General features: G+C 38.9%; 1 protein-coding gene across 1 annotated transcript in view; it reads right to left on the minus strand.

The window, feature by feature from the left end:
- The window catches only part of CHRM3 (cholinergic receptor muscarinic 3), a 289,836-nt gene that overhangs the window by 192,176 nt on the left and 77,897 nt on the right, over positions 1 to 19,763 (minus strand). The window contains exon 2 of the mRNA XM_052805705.1: positions 8,924 to 9,036. The gene's annotated coding sequence lies outside the window, so the exon portion shown is untranslated. The remainder of the gene's footprint in view (positions 1 to 8,923; positions 9,037 to 19,763) is intronic.

Below are 19,763 nucleotides of genomic sequence, written 5' to 3' on the forward strand. Positions count from 1 at the left end.
GAGCCTTTGGGTACTTAAAATGTAGAATACACTTGAACAAGTGCAGCTGGTCCAGAGAGGCAATTGCTATAGCTCCAACAAAATAAAAAGAACTATAGGAAGCATTGAGTTCTTCATGCTTATCTTGGCCTGTTTTTAAAATAGGAAATAACAATATTGCATGCACAGCCAACTCCAGAGGATAATATATCCCCTTCTAAGATAAGTATCTAAGATAGATGTAAGAGAGGAATTGCCTTCTGGAGTTGCCTGCCTCTCCCCATTGACAACTGAGACACCAGATGAATCCTACCTTTATTATAAAGACCTGTGTAATAAGAGATGCACAGAAATGGATTCAGAACACAGATAAAGCATGCAATTTTAAAAAAATAATACAAGTTTTATTTTAAAGGAAAGAAATTACTTTCCAAGTTTGCTCATCTCTCATAAGAGGACGATCCTCTCCCCCCCACCCCCCACAACTTCTTTTTTAAAGTGTCTCTGTATAATTTAAACTATTCTTTCATCTTTTTATATATGTGCACACATACCTATATATATACACCACACAAAAAAAAAGACATCAGTTAATGACATACAGCAAATTAATACTGAAATATAACAGCATATATTAATTCTTACAATAATGAATATCATGTCTCACTAAGCCAGTGGTACCAATTATTCAAAATCGGTAGTCTGATGTATCTAAATTATTACTTCCCTAATATTAGCATGGCAAAGAACTACTTTTGATACCAAATCTATTCACTGCAGCATTTAAGCAAATAATTTAGCAGAAAAATTAAAATTTGCCAAGAGAAATGCTTACCCACAGAAATTCATAGCCCAAATTAGTTGCTCCAAACCACTGTAAAATGCACTCAATTCACATAAAATGCAGTCAGAAGACATGTTTATGTAAAGATGTAGAAAGCAGTATAATACAAAGGGAAATAAAATGAGAGGAAAGCTGATAAGGAAGTGTTACATGGTTTACGAAAAGCAGACGTTAACACAGGAGGATATTAAAGATTAAGTTGCTTTTGTCAACAGCAACTCCACGAAAGATGCTCCTTAAAGTTCCAAGGATTTTATGCCGTTTTACTCCAACTTTGTTAATTTTCTGGTAAAGAAGGTTATCCAATAGCATTTCAGTGTAACCAGAAAGTCTGAAAAGGTGAACATTATCTGCAAACAGTAGTTATTGTATCAGAAAGTATGACTGATCTACTTATAAAAATCTGCACTGATCTAGTTTTCTACGAACAGTTCTGATCTCAGTGAGATAGTTCTATCCGAGCTAACAAATTGCCAATATCTAGATGCTTTTATTGACAAAAGTAAAAGTAAAAAAAAAAGTCTTATCTGAATTTCTGAATAAATTTACTCAGATTTAATATAGAGCTCATCTAAAAGCAATGAATGCAGAATTGAACTGTGGATGCCTGCTGTAACAGCATGAATTAAACTTATGAATCTCATTCCTCCCCTTCTCAAGCACTTCATTAGTACTTTCAAAAGCCTAGATTTTGTTTCCCTGAGCTGAGAAATGTAAATTGCTTTTCAGAAGCTGTGTCTTTTCTACCAGTTTCCTCTTTCCCCCATTTCTCCTATTGCTGATGCTGGCTGAGAGAATAATCAAAGTTAGCAGAGATATAGATACCATATGTATTTGATGAGTTGGATGTCACAGAACTGCAGTGATTCTTACCTGTTTTCTGCATTTTGCTTTGCAAAGCTACTTTTCAAATGAGTCTTAAAATTACTATGTTTAATTCGGGCACATGTCCTTATAACAATTCTCTGCTCTTAGGTAAATTATACAATAACATTGGTATGTTGAAAATACTTCAAAATAAAATGAAAAATTAATTCATACCTCATTGTACAGGTAAATTTCAGTGGCCAATATTGTTTAATGGTTTCATCAGTGACCTGCTGGTTGCCAAAAAGCCTCCCACTGGCAAATACACAACTGACAGTAAATTAGGGGGAGTGCTGATGTGGCTCATGGAGAAGTCTTTAGCTGGAAAGACCTTTATACTCTTGAGGTTTGGGCCAACAGAAACCTCATGACATTCCCCAGGTGCCAAGGTGGGTTCGTGGCACAGAATAACCCCCAGCGTGAGTAGGGACCAGGAGCGGAGGGGATGGGCAGCCAGCCCCAGCAAGGGCAGAGCCGCGGCTGCCTTCATCCGGATGGGCGATGGTCCCGCCTGGAGTGGGAAGAGCCCTCCCGAGGGCCTTACAGCCAACATGTCCCTGGGTTTTATAAATACTCATGAGTATTCTAATTATTTAGATGATTGGGGAAAAAAAAATGTAATTCAGTCTTTTTAAAACTGCTTTTTTTTTTAAATATTATTTACTCTGATTACCAAAGGCCTGCTTTTCTCTCCCACAGTTGGGGGCACATAGCTTTTAAATATCTCAATATTATCTTGTTTATTTCAGAATTATGCTCATATAAAAATCTAGTTGCAACATATATATTTGGTTCCAACACAAACCTCCAAAAGCTCCGAAAAAATAAGCATTCAGAAAGGAACTTTGCCTGCTAACTATGAAAGAACAAAGAAAAAATTACTGATTGCTCTAAGCAGCATACTTCTTTTATTATTATCTTTTCCAGAAGTCCCTATTGAATCCTTTCTGTGAGAAACTCTGGCAGTTATCACTCAAGTTTCTCAGGGATACGGGAAGCACCACCTGACTCCGGCAGTCAACGTTCGCCAAACAAGAGACAGATATATTTAGTTTCTCTTAAAAAGAAACAAAGCTCCATTTTCTAGGCACATTTTTGGCTGATTAATCCTAGATAACTTTAAGGTCCTCAATTTGCATAGTAAACATTTAGCATATTTTCTCAAGCTAGGTATCCAGAATTAAAACCGTGTAATTAATGACACTGTAAACCAGGCTGCTGTGCAGGTCAGAAGTGTAGGCAGGCAAGAGAGGTGACACCACACGTGGCGATGCCACATGCCTCCTCCTGCCAGCCGAGCCACTGAGAAACATGAAAGGAGAACACCTGGCAGCGGGTTTGCCTAGCACTTACAGAGGCTGAAGAAGCAAAATTCTGAGGTGAACGATCAAAATATAGCAACCGTTGGGTCCTATATCATAAAAGAGCTTCCCCAAAACTCATCTGTTGCCACCAACCAAGAGGAACCCAAGAGAAGTGGTGAGGACGCAACTGCTGGCATCTCCTGGCCTCCAGACTTGCACACAAGTGATGCTGGCCCAATCACCTGGACATGTATTTCAGTGCTGTGACCATGCCAGTGTGAGAACATGAATGGGTAAAATCAACTCAGTTATGGGTTATCTAAAATAAAGCTACCTCTTCTTTCTAAAAGATCTCTCACCGACTTAGTAGCACTAATTTCCAGCAGCTCAATAAGGTCTAACTCTGAAGGGAGAAGCTGGTGCTGCTAAGGCACCAAAGGCAGTTGATCACTGATATGGTTCTCCTAGATCGCATGCCATTTAAACCCTTCCAGCTTTCTAGGATCCTCCCCTGTCAAACTGATAATGGGTTGGATAGTTCTGTACTGCATCTTGGTTTTGCAGTTTTGAAGCTTTACCTTTATAGGAGAATAAGAAAACCAAACAGATCTGAAGCACTATATTCTTATATCACTAACTGTTAATGAGGGAAAAAAACTAGATTAACATTCTAAGGAGAAAAACAAATAATCAGTTTACTAGTATTTGCATGTGGCTTTTTTTTACCCTAATAAAACTGGCAAGCCCTTACTCTTTTGTAGAAAATGGCTGCCATTGCTTTTTTACAGTAGCACAGTAGAAAGGCTAAAAATTAAATATTAATTCATTGGATATATTTTCAAGCAAGTTTGCTGGAGCTTTAAACCCAGCACTTTCTTTAAGAGCCTGGTGCAGTTAAAAAGTATAGAATTTAAACACAACAGTAACGTTACCACAGAGCCTCTTCTCACTCCAAGCATCTTTACTCATTTACTATCTTTTTTTAAATGCAAAAAGCCCACAGAGGTAGTTACTTGGCACAAATAATTTATGAATTCAGAAGAAAACTATGCACAAATTCAGACCTAAAGAAAGTGAAAATATTTTCCTGTCTCCATTCAGATAAAGAAGTGGCTTGCAGCAGTTCATTTAAGCCAAATCCTATCACACTCACATTAGCAGGACGTTCTTTAAGAGGAAATAAAATGACGCACCGATCCGTTGACTAGCGCATCAATCAGGACACGCTGACAGAGAGTCATTAGTCAAGATTCCCTACTAATAGAAAATCATTAGTAGACAGCACATCAGCAGCAATGCCTCTTAGGTTACTGAGCCTTCTTTTAACCAATACCTAACTTTGAGGCTACCTTCTCTGTAGCTTTTGAAGCTCCTGTGGCATAATTTATTCAAGACTCTTGACACAGTGCAGTCCTTCTAGATCACAATATCAGCTTGAAAATGAAGTACACAGAAGTGTGTGGAAATGAAAGTAAAAGGGCAAAGGGGAGTTCTTACTTCATTTGAATGTACTGAGGCAGCATGCAAAACCTAGTTTAAATTCACCCAAACCAGAAATTTTGAAGACAAACACTAACAGTAATTCCTTTGTTTCTGTTTAGTAGCTGCAGGCATCTCAGTTCAGGCTATATCTCAGTAGGATTGTGATTACTTCCATAAATAATGCATGCTTCATTTTGATTCTCTCAGTGTACCTACTATGCCATTTATTCTGGCATCCAAACGCAGTCGGTGATGTGTTCGGACAGCCCGGCTAGCAAGTGGCATGGCAGGACAGACCCGGATTCACTGAATGCATCTGTGTGAACTCTGATGGAGCAATGCTCTAAGCACAATCAGTAGCAGTCTAGAGAACCCTGAATTTCAACAATAAGGAGAAAGCAATGGAAATAACAAAAATTGATTGGGTTTAATACTTATTAATCATGATTTACAGTTAAAATGTCCACTTCAGTTACAACACCATCTGTAAACTGCAACGAGCCATTGGCAAGGAGAGGCTGAAACAAGAGTTCAGAAGCAGAAACATCCAAAATGCAAGCTTTCCATTACTTAGTGTTGATATAGGAGGTTTCAGTACATGGTTTTTGACACATTGTTTTGAGTTGAGAAACTGAGATCCAGGGCTAGACTTTCTCCATGTTTTCTTCTTATTGCTTGCTTGCTTTTTTTTTTTTTAAGTCAGGTAATAGAACTGTAACACTACCTAGCAGTTGCTGATGTTGTTCCTTCAAGTTGTTGTCTATACTATATAACACACAGAAAACAGGGCTGGTAGGTATTAGGACTTTGGGATACCTGCTACAGCTTTTTTTATTGAGCTTCCTAGACTTATCTTCAGTGTGCCTTCCAAGTAAGTTGATGTGATTATGTACTAAAAATTCCTTCATTATTCTTATAACTTAACATATGGTCTGAACCATTTATCTTGTTTGTAGACATCCTGACCTTTAATGTTTCACATATTCTCTTCTTAACTATCATAAATGTCTCCTAAACAGCACCTGGCTTCTGCTCTTTATAGCTTCTTTGTCATTCTGTGCTGACTTTACATATTCAGTATCTTTGAAAGAATCCTTTCAATATTAAAATACCATATCAAGTTTCTCAACATATGAGAGACAATAAAGATTTTCCACTTTTTATTGTTGTTGTTTGGGGTTTTTTTTGTTTTTTATCTTAGTGGAGTTGACTGCTTTCCAGCCACAAAAAAATGCCAAAATTGTTATCAGCTGGTCCAATGCAGGATGAAGATACAGAAGACACACAATAACTACAGGCCGATGTAAAATTTTGCATTTCCAGTACACCTGCCTTGTAAGAGATTCCATTTCCCTTTCATGTAAGTTCTCATATCCCACCATCTCCTCTAAAAGCCTGACTTCATCATCTTAACGTATCTTTCTGTTGTAGGTTTCCCTGGACTAGCTAATGGAGTATAGGATTTGGGAACAAACAAGAACTACTACTATCATCATTATTATTTTACAAATTCTAAATGTATATTACTGTTTTGAACATCATTTCTTCTCTTGCAGGGTTTGAATTTGACAAGTAAGGCTTATTAAGCCTCCAGATAGCATTCCACAAGCTACTGTAGTAAGAGCAGAAAATCCTCTAGGTTTCATATCATGTGTGGTGACATTCAGTTTACTTCCTGATGTCCACCTTAGCTTTAAGCTGGTTAGAAAGAAGCAGTGGGGGAACTCACTGGGCTTCTGAGTGCCTACATGAGTCTTGAGCAGATACAATAGTGAGGGGGGGATGAAGATGCCCTTTCACATACACATCCTCTTTGCTTGAAGAGTTTGACTGCAAAGAGAAACAATTCTGACAAATAAGACTGCCAAAGCAAGCAGTGGGTTTTTTTTAATTGCCAGGGCAACGTAAAACAGCATTTCTTAAACAATTTAAGACATCACAGTATTTTTTGTTGTTGTTGTTGTTAGTTTAGCCACAAAGGAAACACTGTGGACTGGATTCTGTTCTCATGCTGGTGGATATAGGGACTAATTGCAGTAAAATGTGGTGTAGCAGACCTCTGGAAAAGGGAGACAAAATCCTGCAGTGTTTACACATATGGGATAGACATCCTTTTCTCTGTTTAAAGAAGTTAGTTCTTCCACCAGGCCTGTCACAAAGGCCTTATTTCATCATGAATCAGTGCATATTCAGGATGCAAAAACAGGCTCAGAAATGTATGGCACATTGCTGATAAGGAAGAGGAGAAAAGAAAAGGTCAAGTCTTTGAAGCAAATCGGCTAATTCGGCAAATAAAAAGCCTGGTTAGGGAACAATGCAGAACTCAATGAATACCCGGGGAACTGCCTCACAGAATCAACAGGTGCTAGATAACCCATCGAACAATATCTTTTTTTTTCTCAATAATTTGCCAGTGAGGCAATGTTTTCTTTGTTATTTATCTAGCTCCCTGGTTTCAGAGTTGTATGGTTAGTACCTGGGAGACATATAATTTGAAATGCAAAGTGAACTGAAATGGTAACAGAGAGGCAGGCAGAAGATACCCTCCAAAGGACGACAAAGATGTGCTATGTGTCTGTCCATTTCACTGTGTAAATACCTACTTCCACCAAAAATAATAGTAACCAGTTTTGCTGGTAAATATCTCTATCCATTTATATGGGGTATTTAAACACATCTTTCCATTATCAAGTGCAAACACACCTCTAGAAACTGTATTGCCTCTGTCTTAGTTCATTACAGTACTTAAGCATATCATAAGAATGGCTTTGACTAATGCCATTAATTTGATTCTTCTATTCAATGCTTGCATCTCTCTGCTCTTCTCACTACTTCTGCATACCTCTAAGGACTCTGAAATCTGGAACAGGAATGGAAAAGGAAAGATACTTCTCACACTGGCATGTCACACCTTTTCTAACTTGAACCCTAGACACAGACTTAAGGTAACAAACATTTACAGACAGGTTTTAACAATGTGTCCTGGTTTCTGCCAGTATAGAGTTAATTTTCCTTCTAGTAGCTGGTATAGTGTTGTGTTTTGGATTTAGTATGAGAAGAATGTTGATAACACACTGATGGTTTTTTTTTAGTTGTTGCTAAGAAGTGTTTAGACTAAGTCAAGGATTTTTCAGCTTCTCATGCCCAGCCAGCAAGAAGGCTGGAGGGGCACAAGAAGTTGGGAGGGGACACAGCCAGGACATCTGACCCAAACTGGCCAAAGGAATATTCCACACTATATGATGTCACGCCCAGTATATAAACTGGGGGGAGTTGGCAGGGGGTGGATCGCTGCTTGGGAACTAACTGGACATTGGTCGGCGAGTGGTGAGCAATTGCATTGTGCATCACTTGTTTTGTATATTCCAATTCTATTATTATTATTATTATTATTATTATTATTATCATCTTTTTCTATCGTGTTAAACTTTCTTTTTTGAAACCCATGAGTTTTACTTTTTTTCCCGATTCTCTCCCTGATCCCACTGGGGGGGGGGGGGTAGTGAGCGAGTGGCTGCATGGTGCTTAGTTGCTGGCTGGGGTTAAACCACGACACAATGGCTAAGGAACTACTCCAGAAGATTCAGTACCATTCACAAACAAACTTCGGTGTAAGAGCCATGTCAAAACTCTTAAAAAAGAGAAAAGCAAGACAGTGGGGATTTTAACCTCAAATGCTTAACCTGATATTTGGATAGCAGACTGGGCTGCTATTTCTGCTGTGTTAAAGAGCAGTCAGTGGAACATTTTGATAACCAAATTTGGTTTGTCAATGCGTATAGCCAAATGAACAACTAGTGCTTTGGATCTCATTATTCCATGTCTGGACACTGTAAATCAGAAGTGATAGTTCAGTTATACTATGAGGAGCCTTGCTTTTAATATTACTGTTTATACAATACTTAACATTGCTCAGGGATACTATAATTAGATTAATTGTAGGCACAAAACATAGAAGCAATGCAAAAATAAAACTGAAAACCTCTTTCTAAATATTTTCTCCAATTTTTTTCTTTCCCTGTGTTTTGAATTATATTTGTAACATAGTTACAGTTATTTTGTTTTTAAATATGTTGTGGTATGTGTCATACCAAAAAGAACATTTGGCTGCAATCTAATTTGAACTAAGACACTCCACAGGGAGGTGAAGATGCTTTCAGGCTGAAGGGAAAGATAACATTTCAAGCTGTGTATCAGGATCTTTGCACAGCTCTAAGATCATCCAAAAGAGAGAAAATTTTTGTATGGTTATTTTTTGAACTTAAGTTTTTAAAACATCCTCAAACAGCTTAAGAAAAAGAACTGTTTCTTATGTATTCAGTAAATTAACAACTCTAGGCTAGTCCATATGAAAACAACGGGAATGACATCCAATGTGGGTCACTGCAAACTTAGTTCGTTCTCTGCAGTCAAGTATTTAATAGGTAAGTACAGGAACAAAACTTACCATGGACAAGGAAGAGAAGAAGTATGTATCATGTTTCAGATGACTGTAAATCATCCAACTGGTAGCCCATTATACCATATGCTGATGAAAGATTTTGCCATAACCATCAAGATCTTAAAAAACAAAAACAAAAAACAAAACACACAAAAGATAATCAGACATTGAAATAGTGAAGACTGAGTGTTCCTTATTTGAACTACAATTTCACCGCTCTTCAAAGCATACTTTTAAAAAGACAGAAAACAGCCTGTTGCACACCATTGCCATCCAGCAAGAGCTTTTCTTACAACCATTGCAATGTATTTTGCTCAGATACTTCATTTGCAGTTCTTTTGCAGTTTTTTTGGCTTTCAGCTGACTTTTCAGGACTCAGATCTTTTATTCATTGTTGTTTAATGATGACAGTTTTATGCATCAGCATTTTACTCAAAACAACATTTTCAAGCGCTATGTTATTTTCCCTTTTGTTTCTTTTATGCTGGACTTCACGGTGCACTTTCCACCAAAGCACGAAATCCACAGGCCAAAATTAATTACAACTGTGCAGGACAGGGAAGACCGCCGCATGCGAGCAGGCAGCCTGGTTGGACCCGCAGCCTGGTACAGGGGTCAGCCGGTGGCTGACAACGCCAACACCTCTAATGCAAGGTACGCTGCTTAACTGGGGCTAGGAGCACACACGGTGAAGGCCAGAGTGATACAAAGCTTATTTGAGGAGCTGATCTCAAAGCTGCATTTTTAAACACAGATGATGGGCAGAAAGGCAGGAGAGGTGGGCTCCAGGCCAAGTGGCTGTATAGCACTGACGTAAAGGACAATGGAGTTCCACTGAATAACGTTTAATGTCAGTAATTTTCAGTAATCTTGTTTTCTCCCAATAAATACTCAGTAGAGCTTCTTGAAATTTTTTTTTTTTTACAGAACCATTCTTTCATGGTTCCTCCAATTTCCCAGAAAGTGCAGCCACTTAAACTGAAACACTGGCTCAAACTGAAAATTTGACAAATTTGAGGGTTTTTTTGCTTCCTTCCCCCCCCCCCCCCCCCAAGCAAAAAGGGATGGGAGAGTTCTACTACTCTTGAAGCATCCCATTTCAGTAGTTTCAGATGTAAACATTTCCTCTCAAAAGAGGCTTTTTATTTCAGTTATATTTAATGTTAAATCTTAGGTTAAAAGAAAGTCAAGACTAAAGTGAAAGTGTGATCCCAGCACCGTGGTTCTTCTTTCATGGAACATTTTGAAAGTGGGGGGTCCCAAAACATGCTTTTCATCAGATACAGAATGAGATTTCAAAGATCTCTCTGAAGTGGGGTTTTGCATTTTCCATAGAACTGCAGAGATCTTGAAAGCTAAGGAATTGATTTTCTTTTCACCTTTAATGAGAAAAGGTTAGGTAAAATGAATATAATTTTCTGACCATTTTCCACAGATTATTTCTGTCTGCATCAATCACACTTTTCTTTTGCCCCCTTCTGCTGAAATTCTACATCTAAATTCTGTTAATAGCTTAAGGGCAGCTACACAACTCTTCCAAACATTTAACCTTTCTGGTCTGCCTTTCTTCTCTAAAAACCCATTAGAAATGCTGCATTACAGGCTCAGCCAAGTGATACGTAAATTTATGAAAATTGGATGGGTAGAAAATGTCATCACACAAATTTACTCTAACCAACTCTTATCCAGATTTATTTTACAAGGGGAAATAAATTCTTAATTGTCCTAAATATAAGAATATTTCATCGTGGCGGAGACCTGCATGAAAGTCAAAACAAATATGCTTAGGAAAAGACATTCTGCTCTCATACAATAGTTTTTGATGTGCATGTTCTTCTAAATACTTTTCTGTACTCATTTTCTAATGCTCTTTCAAAGGCCAAAATTACCTATTTTCAAGTATAGTCAGGCTTTGTTCAGGCAACCAGCAACTTTAAGCAGATCCTGCACCAGGCTACTTATTGCCGTTACTTCTCGCGTCCCTGCTGTCTTTTCAGCACAAGGGAACAGGAGTGGGGAATTGGGTCAACAAAAAATAACTTGTCAAAAACTTTTTTTTTTCTTTCTTTTTTTAAAGGCAGGTCTGTTTTCCCCACTCAGTTCACGACTTGGTTACAAAACCCACAATGCTGGCATAACAGATGAGGTAGCGCAGGGGTAGGCACAGAGAGAAGAATATAAACTGCTTAACCTGCCACTGCTACTACTGAAATGCACGTCAAACTGCGCCCTTGTTTTGAGAAATATTTTATCGGTGAAGACCATATCTCTATGAATACGCTAGTATTTTAACCCAGTACTGCAAACACACAGCTTTGCTGTCAATGTATTATGCAGTACAAACTTCTAAAATTTAAGGCTTTCTAAAGACAAAATTAAATTCAATAAAATGTGAAAAATGTGGAACAGAATTGATATGGTTATTGAGGGTTTTTTACAGGATATTCTAATTTTTTCCTCAAACTCTGTAAGAAACAATACCTTTATGATAACCCATAACTTATTTAGATAAAGTGATTTATTTGTTATTTTATTCAAATAACTTTCTTGCATTTCCAGCTCTGAACTTATGAAAAGGCATCAGCCTGGCCCTGCCAAGACAGTGAGGTGGGTAATCAGCTAGTTAGTTTTTCCCCTACATTGCTCCTTGAACAGGTTTAGACTTCCTTAGTGAACGACTTCCTTGCAGGTGGTTAAAGGGCCAAAAACCAACCTACCAAACAAACAAAAAAACCCAACCAAACAAAATAAACAACCAACAACAACAACCACAAAACTAGGAAAAAACCTTTAAGGTTTGGGGATTTTTTTATGTTTAAGAAAACAGTGAGGAGACAATTTTCCACTCTCCTAGTTCTTTCCTTTAAAAGATATAAAATTAATGTGAAAAATCCAAGAGTCTTTTTTATATCAGCACATGCTCCCCTTTCCAGTAAAGCAGTATCTTCCCCAAAATTTTCACAAACTTTGCATATTCTTCTTTTCAGTGTCAGAAGCTGTAGAATGTAGAAAGCCATCAGTGTGTACAATGAACAGGGCCTGGTCAGATAACTGCTGCAGTCACATTATAATTTCTGAATAACTACACCTGTGTTTATGTATTGGCTTTGTGTGGCAAGGTTTTGGTAGCCGGGGGGGTTACAGGGGTGGCTTCTGTAAGAAGCTGCTGGAAGCTTCCCCTGTGTTCGAGAGAGCCCATACCAGCCGGCTCTGAGACGGACCCACCGCCGGCCAAGGCCGAGCCAATCAGCGATAGTGGTAACGCCTCTGTGATAACATTTTTAAGAAGGGAAAAAAAGGTGGGACAGACAGAAATGGCAGCTGGAGAGAGGAGTGAGAACATGTAAGAGAAACAACCCTGTGGACACCAAGGTCAGTGAAGAAAGAGGGGAGGAGGTGCTCCAGGCGCCGGAGCAGAGATTCCCCTGCAGCCCGTGGGGAAGACCATGGTGAGGCAGGCTGTCCCCCTGCAGCCCAGGGAGGTCCACGGTGGAGCAGATATCCACCTGCAGCCTGTGGAGGACCCCACGCCGGAGCAGGTGGGTTCCCGAAGGAGGCTGTGACCCCGTGGGAACCCCGCGCTGGAGCAGGCTCCTGGCAGGACCTGCGGATCTGTGGAGAGAGGAGCCCAAGGAGCAGGTTTGCTGGCAGGACTTGTGACCCCGTGGGGTAGCCATGCTGGAGCAGTGTGCTCCTGAAGGACTGCACGCCGTGGAAAGGACCCATGCTGGAGCAGTTTGTGAAGAACTGCAGCCCGTGGGAAGGACCCACGTTGGAGAAGTTCATGGAGGACTGTCTCCTGTGGGAGGGACCCCACGCTGGAGCAGGGGAAGAGTGTGAGGAGTCCTCCCCCTGAGGAGGATGAAGCGGCAGAAAATAACGTGTGATGAACTGACCGTAAACCCCATCCCCGTCCCCCTGTGCTGCTGGGGGGGTTTGGTAGAGAATCCGGGAGTGAAGTTGTGCCTGGGAAGAAGAGAAGGGTGGAGGGAAGGTGTTCTGAGATTTGGTTTTATTTCTCATTACGCTACTCTGGTTGATTTGTAATAAATTGAGTTAATTTTCCCCAAGCTGAGTCTGTTTAGCCCGTGACAGTAATTGGTGAGTGATCTCTCCTGTCCTTATCTCGACCCACAAGCTCTTTGTTATATTTTCTCTCCCCTGTCCAGCTGAGGACGGGGAGTGATAGAACGGCTTTGGTGGGCACCTGGCGTCCAGCCAGGGTCAACCCACCAAAGTTTAAATAATTACATTGTCATAACTTGAGGTAAACTTGCAGTTAAAGTAAATACACTCTGTATGTCAATGGACTAGTTACATACACATGATCAATCACCGTGTCTCAAATGCAAGTGAATTGACTTACTGCTGTGAAGCACAAAGTTACTAGAACATTTTAACAGAAGCCCCTGACCATCATTGAATCATATGATTGAGGGCTTTGTGTTGCAGGACTAGAGTCCCAAGCTGCTCTTAAGGATGCTTTAGTGACCAACTTAAAAAGCTGGAAATGGTGTTTACACATTCTGCTGACCGCCTTAATCCTTCAAGAAGATGTGCAGAGCCAAAACAATACAAGTTTTGGCCTTCCTGTGGTATTTTGACTGCCCATAAAATTAAAAGCCATAAAAAGACTTCGATGTTTTCAAATACTTTAAGAATATAAAAGAAAACTAAACCTTGCAAGGATTAACGTCATTATATATTTTTCAGTACACACAAACCCAAATAAGGTAGTATTCAGAACATAAGGCTTTTTAAGGAAGCTACTAAATATTAGTGAAAGTTACAAAACACCTGAAATGCAAGCAACTAGAAATCTGCTCATTGTAGCCAGAGTCTCAATCTGTTCCCAGCCCTTAAGTGGCACAGGTGCACAATTAAGAGTTTATTTGTGACTTCACTGCTGGACACAAAACCTCTGGTTGAAATACAGTCGCACATACAACTGCATGAGAAAAGTGGTCCCTGTGCATCAGCATTATATAGGGACCACACGTCCCTGCAGCCAGGCCCTGCAAGGTCAGCAGTGCCCCAGCACAGGTACAGGGACTGGCACCAGTAACCAATTCCAGCATGAAGGGCAGCCTGCTCCCAGAGCAGAGGTTCTAAGCTCAGTAGAATACAAAAAGTCTCAGATGTTCTCCGAGGATGAAGTAAAAATTTTATCCTGGATTCACTTCTCAGAAACGTGGAGACAGTTTAGACTGTACGTATGTCTCTCTGCCATCTCCACAAAAGCCCTTCTAAAAAAAGGCAATTTCATGAGTGTACTATGCAGCTATATAAGTATCCAGATGGAACATGAATTAGCAATTCATTTCATTAACTAGAAAAGTTGCTTTGAAGGACGTGAACATTATTGACAGAAGTAGTTTACAAGCATTGTTCTCTATCAAAATCTAAGCTGTCATTTCAATAAAGGCAAAGGCTTTTTCCTAGCAAGCAACCTGCACTGAAAACTAATTAGAAACCACAGGTATTTTTCATGTATTTCACAACCAGTGAAAGGCTAATCTCGAATAGCTAACTGCAAATGGCTCGGCTTGTTCAGATAAAATTCATGAGTCACTCGCACACCCTTGACGGTCAGGTTATACAAGCCTGTCCCAGCGCTGCTCACCTGCAAGGGCAGAGTGGCGTGCGGTCATTCATGCAGTGTCTGCCTCTGCTACTCTGCATGCATCCCTCTGAGCCAAAACACATATCAAGTATTGGATACATATTCAGTTGTTGGGTACATTAATTTTCACTCATCAAAGCGTATCACAGAGGCAAACATTTTGTGTACCTGTACCTCTAATTCTAAGCATAACTCTTGACCCTCATTCTTTCTTTTTTTAAATTAGTCAAACCCATGGTTACTGCCTGGTGTAACGTAACAAAAAGAAAACACAAAAACCCAGCAGTGCTACCAGCTACACACTGTGCAAACCAGGACGGACACACTGTGTAAATGCATACAAGCGTTAAAGAGCTTTCATGACAAAACACTCAATGTACAGCCCGTTTTAAATCATTGACTGTATTCAAACTGATTGCTATTTATACAGTTGTCTTTATTTGAATGAGAACCTCTCATTAGGATTGGTTATGCTAAGATTTGTGTCAACAACATGCTAAATGCCAATTGATTATTATAAGACACCGAAGAATAACAATATACTAATTGTTTACAGCAGGAAGAGAAACTGGATGCATTTGTCCCCCTATAATGAACAAAACTGGATCATATCCAAATGACCAAACATTTTGGCCCCTGGCAACTATTGTAACTGTTGTTTTAATCAAACTTTGTTTAATGTTATGAATATGCAATATTTAAAAACTGTGGAGTAGTATATTATTGCTTGAAAATCTCAAGTTTGTTTTAACAGTGAGACCTTATAACCGCAATGTCTAATGAGTACTGATAAAGTGCTTTTTAGTCATTATACAAACTCTACTAGCCACTGACCTATTTTCAAAGTGTAACTAATTCAGCTTACACTTACAACAAAAAATCTACTACTCAGAGGCCAAAGAATATGATATGCCATTAAGATGCTATTTTCCAAAAAGAAAAAATGTCCAAAAAAAAAATGTAATGAAGCTGCATTCAGAGCACAGTTAATTAAAAGTGCATCTGGCAGCATACATTGTTCAAAAAAATCTGATTTTTCACAAAGAATTGGCTGATACTAACTTTTCAAACAATAGATTTTCATTCTCAGGAAGGAAGGACTATTTACCTGTGATCTCTGAACAGTGAACACTGCTTGTAGTAGAGCAAGTGAAACTGTGAAACATAATTTACACTTCTCTTGCATCTTTCTTTGCTTTTTTTCTCCATAGTGATCCCCCACCTCGCTACATCCTCCTTCAGTGTTTGCAATGAATTTAAGGTTATTTGCCTCAACACTTTAACACTGGGATGTATATAAAATTATTTATGATTTTATTGTAATTTATTTTAAAATGAAAATTCTAGTAACGAATTACTGATGAACAGTGTCAGTTTGGTTTGAAATTTAGGTAGGACTCCACATAGTTACTAGTGGTATCTATTATTTCTGTTGAGTATTTGGATGAACATTTTGCACTTAATTTCCCATTCAAACCATGGTCTTCGTTTAGGCTATTTACTTCAGATCTGCATGAAGCCTCGCAATGCTATGTCGATATTTGTCTGCGCGTTTTTTAAGGTCTTTGTGAGAAAAATACCCGCTTTGCTGCTGTAAGGGAACAGAACAGTGGAGTTGACATCTCAGTTTATATCAACAGGTTCTGAAAATCACTTCTTATATGCATGGTAATAAACCGTGCAGTTAATGTCATTTGAGTATAATTTTTAAAAGCTGTGTAATTTTAAAGAGACTTTCTTTCTTAATCAGTCCATGAACTTCCCTTATCACTCACTCTCTTCCATTAGCAGGACATCAGGTGAAGAAATAGGGCTAATGTATTTCCTGTGAGAGAGCTCTGTTCTGAGGAAATATGTCATGAAAATGTGACATTTGTTCTCCAGCGCTGCAGTGCACATCCTTTCTATGATGCAAGATTAACTTTCATGGCAGTATACAGTCTCTAACAGATTCTTCACCAATGGACGTCAGGAACAACTGTGCTGTGTCCCTGTCAACAACCTATTTCTTCTTTTTAAGCTAGAGGAATGGCTTTGTATTTCTTTTCCACCTTGCAGAAAACAGCTGACACACGAGAATATTTTTACCATATCAGCAACAGAAAGGAGATGTCACATGCAAAACTACTGCTTCTCAACACATTTCAATTCTGTGAACGGCCATTGACAGTGCTTGGCAAAGCAAGTATTTGTATCTTTATATTCTATGAACCAAATAGTATTTTGGGGAACTACAGAAGTTCTTGTGCTACACAACAGTTAAAACCAAACCCAACTTTTTCTGTACTGTTATTTCATCACCTTTGGCCTGTGTGAGATATGAATAAAGTAGGAGGGCAAGGAATAAGGTCAGAATTGATGGTTTGAGCAGATATTCTACTATCTAGCAATAACAGTTCATTAGAAAAAACAAGATCAAAAGAAAATGACTCTTTATCAAGGAAAGAATCCTCATCCAAGACTGACTGTGGATGGAGCCTAAGAGCAGAACACGGTTCCCTTGGTCAACACCCTCACACAACAGCAATGTGGCTGTCCTTAGCATGTACCCCCAGAACTAATCCTTTAATGAACTGGTGTTAATTAACAATAAACCTCTAAATATGCCAGCCACATCATCACTTGTGGGAAAAATAAATAAAGCTTGAAATACCACCTATATTACACTGTAATAAAACCTGCCTAGGAGAAATGAGGTTGCAACAGCTTCATGGCACCTCCTCCTTAATGGATGTCAACATCAGCAATGTGGACTTGGACTCAGAGGTGAGGGGATGACAGACTGGTTTTAACCTCCTCAGAAGGGTCATTCATCCTCCTCTTCACTGGTATGTAGGACACCCAACTTGGTGTAGCAAATACCCACTATACACACTAATTGGGATTATAAAATATGAAAACAATCCTGGTTCCTTGGAGCAAAGATAAAATTTAAGATGTGGGGGAAAGAAAGCAGCCATTTCAGAGTCTGTGGATTACAGGATGAAGTCTCACTATATAAAGTAATTTAAGCAGTCAGTAATTGACCATTACGCAGTGCACAGATTGATGTTAATCATGACCCTATAAATAAAACTATTCGACTGTCTTTCTATTCATGGCCTTCATATTAGTTGCATTAGTTGTCTTCACCTGGCAACTTTTGATGTTATATGTTTGTCTAGAGTTTATTAGTTGTGATTCCCTTGCGGTCATGTACCTGGTTGCCCTAAAGACTTCCTCTGGGGCCCCAGATCTTGCACAATTCTACAGATCCAGGTGTGAAATGCCGATTTCTCCCTCCCACCCCCAACCCCCCCCCCAAAAATACAATGAGAAGGAAAAAAAAGTTGCACTTCAGAATGGAAAATAACTTATCTGTGTCATCTAACCTGAAGAAAACTCAGTAGGGGCAGTGGGAGAAAGTGGGTTATTGCAAAATTGATAGATTTGAGGATTACTGGCAGGACAAACTTTCCTGGTACTTTTTCTTTCAGAAACACACAGGATAGTCAAATATCTTCCCAAAACTTCACATCCTGCTCTGCTGACTAGCAATAAAACAAGTGCTGAGCTCTCAACTCCTCTGTGCATTGCATACTGCTTTTTGCTAAACCATACTACCAGCTAAAGCATGGCCAACGTTTATGCACTTACAAAGGTACAGTCAAGCATCAGCCAAAAACCCTCAGGGATCTTATAGTTAGAGGTTCAAGCTAGAAACATATGGGCACTTCTCAAGGGATGCAGCAGATAGCACTGGAGGATAAAAAAAGTTTTAAAAAGTGGTTGGTAAGAAGTTGTAAAGTGTCAGTACTGTACCTCACCTACCCTGTACATGGATGAGTTACTGAACGTTTGAAGTGTTGCTTTACCCCGAAGCTTGCTAGGGATGCTCTAAGCAATTCGCAGGCTGCCTGTTTAGAGCGGCAGGTTTGGGGAGAGGGAAGGCTGGAACCTCAAATCAGGGAATATAGGAACCAGGAAAATTACTGTCTGTCTCTTGGGAAGGAAGCCATCTGGCCCATTTGTCAGAGCTTTTTCCTCTGAGCAACCAAAAAAATAAGGGGAGATACCAGAGGCATAGTCAGCAAATTTTATTCTCATTGAGAGAAGAATTGTATTGGAAGTAGCATTCTGAAAGTAGGAGGAAAATCACAAGAAATGGGAAGAAAGTAGAGTTAGAAAGTTTCATTACATTTATTTTTCTGTGAAAATACCATATAGCAAAATCGCTAAGGAACAAGTAATTTTGCTATAATGAAAAAGATGTATGAAGTTCAAAAGGCTGTGAGGTAACAGAGAATATCCATCAGTTCACAATATATGCAGCTCTTTAAACTGCTGAGCAAATTAGTTCAGCAGATGTCTTCTGTTATTGCGGCATAAGTACATATTGTACAAACCCCAGACAAGTTATATTACTGATTTTTATATGGGTGATAAAACCCGATGTTTAAAAACCTATTTTTATTACTGTTTTAGCATAATTCTTACTGTAACTTAACCCCAGGCAACAAAAAAAGACAAAAAAAATCAGCAACGTTTTCCCTCAAAATTAACACTGCTTCCCTGACCAAGATGATGTTAGCCAAATCTGAATATCCTTTTTCTACATTACTCTTGCTCTGTGCTGTTATAGAGTCTTGGAAGGTCCTTTTTTGGGGGAAACAAGAAGAGATAGGCAGTATTTTTTCTGCTAATAAGATATAAACAAATAAAGAATTCTGATATTACAAGGATGTACTGTACTTTGCTATGTGGTAGATTTATTAGTAATAATTATGAGAATAAGTTACACACAAAAATCATTAAAGGGAAATTAAAGGCTTATGCTAAACCTATAAAAGCTATGACCTAAAGGCTAACCTTCAGATATTAAAAAAGCTTCCAAAAAGCAAGCAAGAACATGCTATATATAGAGGGATAATCACTTCATAAACTTTAGGTAGATGTCTGAAGAACCGTATCATTCTTGTTTTGTTTTATTAGAATAGGTATTAGAAATACAAATAGAAAGAGAAATCATAGTTTTCAGTCTTGATAGACTTCAGTAGAACACCTTCCTTTGAAACCCCTCTTTAATCTGTACCTTTTCTGTAGATGAAACAGATACAAATGCTTATGCATAAGAAACAGCAATAATTCTACAGTCAAAATAAAACAACTCCTCATCCTCTTCTCAGTGGATTATAACTTTGCTGATTCAACCAGTTGGGCTATAGGTTTCTATGCCAATGGACT

Source organism: Harpia harpyja, chromosome 13, assembly GCF_026419915.1.
Source record: "Harpia harpyja isolate bHarHar1 chromosome 13, bHarHar1 primary haplotype, whole genome shotgun sequence".
In the NCBI taxonomy this organism is placed as follows: Eukaryota; Metazoa; Chordata; class Aves; order Accipitriformes; family Accipitridae; genus Harpia; species Harpia harpyja.